This window comes from Silene latifolia, chromosome X (assembly GCF_048544455.1).
Source record: "Silene latifolia isolate original U9 population chromosome X, ASM4854445v1, whole genome shotgun sequence".
Taxonomy (NCBI): domain Eukaryota; kingdom Viridiplantae; phylum Streptophyta; class Magnoliopsida; order Caryophyllales; family Caryophyllaceae; genus Silene; species Silene latifolia.
The window spans coordinates 299,862,069-299,871,841 of record NC_133537.1 but is presented as its reverse complement, the minus strand read 5'-3'; the positions used below and the strand labels follow the sequence as shown (position 1 = coordinate 299,871,841).

Sequence of the window (9,773 nt, the reverse complement as noted above, 5' to 3'; positions counted from 1 at the left end):
ACCATTGTACTTGCTCTAACAAAGTCTGGAAGGAGGCGTTAACCATAGAGTCTGTGGCCAAGGAACCCAAGCGCACCAGTGTGAAGGTCTAACTGACATAGGACAGTATACCTACACGACGTCTCGATTTGGTTGGTCAGATAAATTCATATTTCCTTACATGTAGTACTTGCACCGTTTTACCTATAAAATGAATACAATTCGTTTTAAGGACGATTAGAGCTATTCTTAACCAAAATTGATGTAGCAAGAGCTAGCAATTTCTGGACCACACCGAAGAAATTAACAAGGACAACATTTTGAGTTCTAAGACGTTCATAGTTTCATACATGCATATGACATTGTGAATAACATCAAATAAAATTCAAATTACTCGTAGAGCACACAAATTTAAAAGGGGTACAAGCTAAAAGCACAATTAAAGGAACATTATATATGCTCCATTATTATTCCACATAAGGATTCATTTCACTTTTCAAAGTCGTTTTCCTGCATGGATTAAACACCAAGTGTAAACAACGTTAGCACAACAAAATTAATAAACAATCGATTTGATCAAAATAAAACAATTGAATTTCACGGCATGAATAATTAATACTCCATCTAATTCAACAAGTTCTTTACATTTTTATTCTTTTGTGAAGTTTATTTTAATGATTCTTTTGTGAAGTTTATTTTAATGAAACAAACGTAAAAAATCTGTTGATTGGGATGGAGTATATAAATTTACTGTAACACTCCTTATTAGTTAGTCCACCTTAAAGTCTTTAATCACTGTCACTACTATCGCTGCTATGACCATTGTAATAACAACCTCCATGTTTCTTGTACATCTTGTTCTTGTGGCCATGATGCTTGTATCCACCGTGTCCGTAGTGACCTGCCCCATACCCGATACCGTAGCCTGTTCCTGGAATGTGTGGTGCTCCATACCCGCCCATTCCTGGGACGTGAGGGGCACCATACCCACCCATTCCAGGGACATGGGGAGCTGCCCCATACCCATTCCCAAGGTATCCTTGGTGGTGGTTATCGTAATAACCGTTGCCGTTGTAGTTGCCATTGTATCCGTGGTGATTGTTGTACCCTGGGAACATTTTTTCAAATATTTGTTTGATAGCACTTGAAATCTCAAATGCCTAGTAAAAGGTTGAGGTTTGTATGGTACAATATGAAGGGGAACATACAATAACGTAAATTTATATTGTGAGAAAGTGTTCATTAAAGTGGGTAGGGACTAGGGAATAGAGAATATATTCAAGCATGGCATTTATATTAGAATTAGAATACATTTATCATTTTATCATCATCTTTGAATCTTTGCTAGAGCTTAAGTGGGCATATATTCTCTAATTAACGGTTTTATTATATAAATAACCTATCTCAATAGTATAAAAGCTCAATAATTTAAAGTATGACATCAATAAAAAAAATGGTTTATATACGTTCATAGAATTTTATTATAGTATAAGATCTGGTCGTACACGATTTTTTCAATTTTGGTGGAAACTTTAATTTTAAGGGCGAATAATTGTACTCCTTCCGTCTCAATCATTTGTTTATATATTTATTTTGTGTTAGGGATATTTTAAATAAAGATAAACAAATGATTTATACAGAGAGTAGTAAATTGGTGGCTTAATATTGAAGTAATGGTGAGTGGTGTGCACGGTGGTTTGTTTTTGGGTTGAATTTTATAGTTAGAGCATCTACAATGGTAAGTTTTAGTTGTCACTAGCTTACCTTTGCCACATCATTTTCTTAAGCTACAACCATTTTAAGCTAGAATTTACTCCAATGGTTTAGCCAACTTATTACTAGCTTAATTGGACCCACTTAATATACTCCTCTATTTATTTATTCAATTTCCAAATTTCCAAAAAAAAAATTAAAACTTTATTAACATGATCATTATTTTCCTATTGATTAAATTATACTTGTGGGTCCATTTAAGCAAGTAGCTCCATGGAGCTACTAGCTTGAAATTTTTTGGGCAAAGTTAATCTACATGGCCAACTCCAATGGTTGAGCTACTAGCTTGCAAGTTTATGAAATTGCAAGCAAGTCTCTAAGCCAAACCATTGGAGATGCTCTTAGACCTTTAAAAGCTAATTCGAACTTTAAAATCGGTTTTTCTATTAGGCACATGTTAGAGAAAAACGTAGAATAAAAGTATTCGAACCTTAAACCTATTGCGTACTTTACTTTAACCCCTTAAACTGTATTAGTCACCACTTTTTAATGTTTCTTAAATTTATTTGTTCAGTAATGCAATTGGCGTGTATTATGGAGTAGACAGAAGAAAAAAGGCATCTGATCTTCTTCATAATCTGATGCACTTCAGATTCTTTACGGTCATTAGCCTCAGATAGCGTTGAGCGGGCCTGCATGTAGCAATGTAGCATCTTTGGCCAGATTTGACGAAATTTCTCATGTTTTATGGTGTTAGATTTGCGCAGGGTATGGGTCCATTGAGAAGAATAGAGTGTCTACTTTACAAATTCAAAGAGTTCAATTTCAAAATTAATTGGTAATGGTTAAAGGGTGCAATAGCCCATTAGCCCCTTGCCTTATAAGGTAGATCATACTTTTCTATATTTCTCACATATGTAAGGTTTCCTTTTCGATTGATCGACATTTTTTTTCTGTTTCGTCGGGTGGGGATGTCGTCGCTTTTTGGAGCTCACCAAATAGTGGCCCAGTTTCACCTTTCATCAGACGAGAATGTCGTCATCGCTTTTCGGACACGCCTTCGCCACACAACCCAACATTAAACCTTGAACTCTAATACCATGTTAGTTTCGCACATGGGTGTTGGTTGTGCCTATCGAGGAGGAAATTAAAGAGTGTCTACTTTACAAGTCCAAAGATGTTATATCCCAAAATCAATTGGTAATAAATAGAGTAGCTCATTGGCTTATAAAGTAGATCCATCTTCTCTATTTTTGATGTGCTAGACCAACATGTGATTCTTCACATATGTCATCATATGACATTTTTTTTTCATACTGGTCTAGTATTTTTCTCATCCATAACAATATCATGAACAAGATTAATGTCATTTGTAGTACATGAAAGCTCCTAATGTTGGATGGGATACCTGTTGTTATCTTAAGGAAGAAGGAAGGTTGGGTATAAAGGATGTTAAACTTTGAATAAAGCTCAACTAGGGATGTAGAAGTATATCTGGTAGATTGCTGCTAAAAAAGATCATTTACGGGCCGGGTGAGATAAATTGATCATGTCTATATGAAAACTTCAAACTAGCTTATGTTAATAATAACTGGTTAGACAACAACTCGGAGTATTCTATAGCTGCTGGTTATGGATCATAAAGCCTAAGGTTCATTGCTAAATGTCCAAAGTGCTCTTTTATTTATTGGGCAACCCAGCACCAAATTTTTTTTTACACGAGATCGAATGCAAAGAATGGGGTTTGGTCAGCACCTTTCTTGCTACTTGTGTGGCGGGGCAGATGAAAGCCATCCTCACCTATTTTTATGGATGTCCATACAGCAGCAGATGTGTGATAACACTTTAACATAAGTTTGGTGTGACCTTTTAGGGGCATGACTTGGCTTCTTGGTTTTCAAGAAGGCATGGTAGATCTAAGCAGCAAAGGAAAATTTATATGTGCATGTGAAGAAACCTAAAGTTTCACATGTGAGGGTTGTCCCACATTGATAAAAGAGGAGAAGAATTACCACTTTATAAGGCAAGGGGCTACTCCCTCTATTGCCAATTGGTTTTAGAGTGGAACCCTCTTGGGCCTGCGTTATGTGAACTCTTTCTCCTCCGTTTGGGTACAGCCCAGACCCGTTATTAAATTTAACAACATGCCATATAAGTTTGACATATGAGATTTGAAAGGCTAGGAATAAGGCAAGACTAATTTATAGAGAACCCGACAAACACCCGATGATGATAGGACACATGTATTCATTTAGTTGTCATTGTCATTATTTGGGTTCGTTTTACGATGTAGAATGAGCGTTGTCGACGGAGTATTTTAATTTAAATGATATTTAAATTAAGGTCTTTTTTAGGTGATTTCAATTTATTTTATTTTATTTTGAATTTAGCCGCAGCGCCAAACACCTAGGGCATTCACCGATATCGGATGCACTTATACATACGCTCTCCAAAGGCTCATAGCCCAAGGAAAGCTAAAGCCTATTGCTCCAACTCCGGACCCTCCCGCTGATCAACAAGGTAAATGGTATAAACCAAATGCCTACTGTGCCTTTCATCAAGGGAAAGGCTATGATACTGAAAGGTGCTATCGACTGAAGCACGAAATTCAAGACATGATTGAGAACGGAACACTCCCGATCCCAACTGTTAAACCCAATAACATCACCAATCCATTTGGCGATCACGCTAACTTTGTTTCTGTCGAAGACAATGTCGATTATTCCCATCTTATCCGCCCATGTCACTTGAAAGGGATGTTTATCGGGAAGATATTCGTGGATTGCTTTGAATTATTGCCAAACGCGAAGAATAAAATTCAAATCGGGAGTCTCGCTCTAAAATGTACTCCTCTCGTTAACGAAGTTAATAAAGGACAATTCGATTCACCAACCTTCATCACTGGCGTAGATCCTCAGAGGACTACCTCAGGATGGAGGCAGACCATCAAAGGGATCAAGGACTAGAACCGAGCATCTAAGCTGACAGCTGAACAAGGGAAAGCTCAAGACCAGATTTGAAAAATTATGAGTCGGATCTGTTTTCTTATCTTAGTCGAGACGAGTCTAGGACTTTCTTTTCTTGAAGTTGAGTCGTTTGTTCTGCGATGACCTAGGGTGTGTCCTAGGAATCGTTCTTTCGAGTCTGTTAAGCTTTTGCCATTCCAATAAAAGGTTGCAGTTTCGTTTCCCGATATGTCTTGTTTTCAATCCTCAATCATTCCGGAAACATGATAAAATGCACAACACACTCAAAGGCATCCCTGGGGTAGAAATATGTCCCGTTTCAAAATGTAAGGTACACTAGGATCCTGTGTTTGATTCCTTTACCTATTCCATGTCTGGCGGTAGAAAACCTCCATCAAAACCAATATTTGTGACAAGCTTTTAGATGATTCTATGACAAACCCGGACTAGCTCCTTGTTTTCCATATCGATGACGGAAGGCAAGCCTTTTTCCCACAGAATCATCCCCTCTCGAAGAGAGAATATATCAACCCGTTCTAAGAAGGAATTGTTAATTCTAACCCTTTTTAGTTGGCGAAGCCCAGTTTTTAAGGTGTATCCATTTGTGACTAAGGGAATGAATAGAAGACCATTTTCGAGAAGAGAAGAAAAAAAAAGATTAAAAAGAATGAAAAGATGAGAAAAAAAAAAGGACGAAAAAAAAGCAAAAGAAAAAAAATGAAAAATGAAAAAAGAGAAGAGATGAAAAAGAAGAAGAAAAAGAAGAAGAAAAAGGGAAAGAAAAAAGAAAAGAAGAAGAAAAGAAAAGAAAAAAGAAAAAGAAATGTCAAAATATTGATCGAAGTTCAAAGGCGAAGCCAAAATGGTCAGGTAGTGCCATCAGCAGTCAGCCATACCCCTAAGTCCTTCCCGAGACATTTACGAGGGAATAGTTAGGGATTCTGAGAATCAGTCTGCTTGTGTTAGTACACCCAAGCCTTTAGGGTCCAGACATGGAAATTTGAACCCACATCATTTTTCAACCCATTTGCACTCGTGGTTCATCAAACCCGAGACACCCATTCCAACCACATCAGCAGCCATAGCCCTTGGCCTTAGCACCACAAAACAAACCTTCAGAATGATGGTTTACCTTCCAAACCTATTTTTACCAAGCTTCACATCCCAAAAGATCCAAGCCTTTTTGTACCAACCCTAGACACGGGATTTAACAGTACCTTACAGGCTAGAATGGGATACGACATGATACCTTAGGTGAAACCTTCGAGTGTGTACACACAATCAAAATGCCACGTTTGTGCACCTTGATCGAACTACGTCGGATTTGATTTCGCTCCACGCGAATACGTAGGCAGTCCTTCAGAATAAGGGATTCAATCTACTCATCAACCAAGTTGTCATCTTGTTGGTTTCTTACGGGTCTTAACCAAGTCCATATGAAGCCACCTTTGTTTGAGTCAGTCTTAGCACTCGATGTAGGCTAGGATAAGGATATAGGTTCGGATGAATAGTATCAAGTCTCAGAATGAGCTTTATCTAACGTTTAGGCAAAGATCTTTGAGTCATATAGATGTGAGTTTGTGTTGGGAACAGAAAATATGAAAAACCCGCTGAAAAGAAAGAAGGCGTGGAAGAAAAATAGTAAAAGCCCGCTGAAAAGAAAGAAGGCGGTGGCAAGAAATGATGAAACTCGCTGAAAAGAAAGGAGGCGAGGAGAAGAGTGACAGAATATTCCCAACAAGAGTGATGTGTGATGTCTAAGTGCTCTCATAAAATCAGTCTGTGTTTAGTGTCTGGGCGAAGCCAACGTTGTTGCTCCGTGAGTTTAATCCACCTTGTCAATGCCAAGTGATCTTGATTCCCATGTGCCCTCGGGAGCACGCCCATGCCATACGGTATCTCCGTCTCAAGTCCGACGACCTAGAGATTCATATTTGCCATCTTTTGGCGCCAGAATGGCCAATTTACATTTCTACCCCCAACAAGTCCATAATTGAATTAAAACCCGTGCACACTTAGGGTTTTATTTTCCTTTTTTGTTTTACGGTAGCGGGCTACGCCCACGTTATTTACGGGTCATACAGAGTGTCTGAGTCGTGTTTCATGCTCACCCATCAAGGTTCGATTTCAAAAATTTCAAAATTTCAAAATTCCAAAAACTTTTTGCGAATTGTGGATAGATGATCCAAGTAGTAGAATCTTTGCGGGTCGATGGCCCAATCATTCAAAATTTTCAAATTCAATCTTCGGGTCGATGGCCCAGTTTTTCAAAATTTTCAAATTCAATCTTCGGGTCGATGACCCAATCTTTCAAATGATCTAATTTTAGGATCGATGATCCAAATGTGCTTATGTGATGATTATTGCTAGTCGAGAGGGACCTGGGGTATACTTTGACTTTCGCCTTGTCCAAGCCTCAGTCAAAGTGGGGGCTCTGTAGATACCCGTATCCGTCGATATTGGAATTTATAGAAAACCCGACAAACACCCGATGATGATAGGACACATGTATTCATTTAGTTGTCATTGTCATTATTTGGGTTCGTTTTACGATGTAGAATGAGCGTTGTCGACGGAGTATTTTAATTTAAATGATATTTAAATTAAGGTCTTTTTTAGGTGATTTCAATTTATTTTATTTTATTTTGAATTTATTTTCTTAAATTTATTTTATTGAAAATAAAATAAATATTTGATTTGAAAAATCATTTTATGAGTGTATTTGATTTGAAAAATCATTTATTTTAATGTGTTAATTGATTTGAAAAATCGATTTAAAAATCGAGAAAAACTCGTTTTGAACACGCGTTTTGGAGCGCGATTATAGCTCGGTTTTTGGGCCCGTTTTCTTTACGAATTGGCACGAATCTCGAGTACACTAACCAACCTAGACCACTACCCATCCAACCCCAGTTCGAACCCCATAACCATGGCCCAAATCCCGTCCCAAATCACCCCCAACAGCCCGCGCAAAACACCAAGCAGCCCCCCTGTTTTGCAGCTCAATCCCGAGCCCAAAACCCGCTCCAAATACCACCAAAACCCGTGCCCATTAACCCTAACCCATACCCTAATATCCTACCCATATTACCTTACCTTAATCACCAAGAAAACCCTCCATACGAACCCTAGAAAACCCCCCAAAAGCTGCTGGACAGCAGCTATGCTCAGCCGAGCCCGTCCGCCTCTCCTCCCTTTTACCCTACTTTAACTCCCTATAAATACCCATCCTTCACCATACATTCATGCCTCTAAGTTCTATATACATCCTACCTTCACTCACAAGCTTTAAACCTCAGAAACAAACCCTAATTGCCTCTCAAAAACCCTCCACAAAACCGACATCCAAACTGAAACAGTTTGTGTGTCCTCCTCGAAAAACAATTCGTTCCTCCTTCAAACCTCTATAAAAACTCGAGTTTCTTGTTCCTAATTAACCATATAACATCCATCTACACATTAGACAAAGATTTACGAGCCAAATTGCCCTTGAGAGTACACGAAATCCCTCGAAAAACAGAGTGTTATACACTCTGTTTTTTCATGGATTTGTTCTGTCTGTCCGATTCTGTTTGTGCTCGTTTTTCGTGCCCAATAACTCAAAACGAGCAGGGGTTGCTTTAAGATCTCTGTTCTCCTCTCTTTCTAGTTTTCAAAACATCTTTTAAATCGAATTTTCATCGTGAAACGAGGGAGAAATCGCTATTTGAAAGTTGCTGTCCAGATTCGATAAAAACGCGTGTTTGCTTTGTTTCTTCGTCGACGACGGCCTCTCGAGATAAAATCTACCATCGATTATGACCCAAGACGGTGTCAACGATACATGTAGGTTGAGGGTGCATCAAATCCTCCTCTTTCTCCCTTTTATTTCGTTTTTTATGTTTGTTTTCTTATAGTTCGTTTTTGTTTGTTTATCGTTTTTGTTTATCGATTGTTATCATTAACTATGAAACTAGTTTAGTCCGAGTATGAGTTAAAGTACCACCATGAACACCCGCGTTGATTTGAGATGGGAAAGAAACCGCTACATCAGTCGGTCGTACACCCCCGTCTCATTTACATATCCTCGTGTTCAAGGTAGGGCATAAATAAAACGAATTTCTAACCTCGCTCCTCGCTTTTGACCCTTTGTTTGTCTCGGCCAATTCGACCTACCCCTGGACCATTCACATGTTAATACGACCTCTGATTGTTAACATAGGACTTATTTAGACGATATTCGATCATTTAAATAACCTAATTAGACATGTTAGGGTGCTTCGACATAGCTTTAAAAACCGATTAACAATTCTGTAACTTAAATTGAACGCATCTCTCTCTTTCACCTAATTTCTCGCTAGTATAAGAGTGCGTGATTAGCACCTTCTTATTAACACTCGATGAGTTAACTTAATTAGCAAACTTGACCTAATTTGACCCCTTTTAGGCAGTGTAGAATACACCTTTGCTCGACATCCTCTCAATCGATCAACGTTGTTTCTAACTCGTTTTCTAACTTTTTTCCTATCCCGTTTTGCAATCAATTGATCTAACTAATGAACCTGACCTAGGACCTAGAGTAGCCGTGTTTGGTTTGGCCGTGATTTGGCCGTGTCTTTTGGTCCTTCTGGTTTCGTCCGTTTTATGAATCTCTTGTTCTTTATTGCTTTATAACTTGTAATTTGTCGTTTGTTCATCGAGTTGTAATTTTCAAGTTAGTTTCCTTTTATCGAGTCAAAACCTCTTCCAAAAACCTTAGTTTTGTTTGGTTAGATGGTTGTGTCCAAATGTATGTAAGAGCGTAGTAAATCGCATGTTGTTTAAAGCAACATGGCCCGATTTATGCTAATGCATGCTTTGGTGCGTAGCCCTATGTCTAATTCGATGAGATTAAGTGAAAGCACGCATCACGAGGAGTGACCCAAGGCCGTGAGTCATGTAAGCCGTGGGCCACCCCTCTTGTGCACGTTTTCCTAGGCCGAATTGGCCATGTGTCGTGTATGGTATCGTATGTAGCAATTGTATTTAGATCGAGTTGTATCTTTAATTTATCGTTGTGTCGGCATGAAATGCCTGGTTTGTAATAGGTAGATCCCACGGCTCCCCCATTCCCCCTTAAGCCTTGTTTGCTTTGTT

General features: G+C 38.6%; 1 long non-coding RNA gene across 1 annotated transcript; it reads right to left on the bottom strand.

Annotated features, from left to right (window-relative positions):
* Positions 1-230: 230 nt before the first annotated feature.
* LOC141621890 (uncharacterized) lies at positions 231-1,173 on the bottom strand. Its single transcript, XR_012532762.1, has 2 exons — positions 758-1,173; positions 231-489 (listed from the first exon to the last, which is right to left on the bottom strand). It is a non-coding gene; the product is annotated as an uncharacterized LOC141621890 (long non-coding RNA).
* Between the last annotated feature and the right edge of the window lie 8,600 nt (positions 1,174-9,773).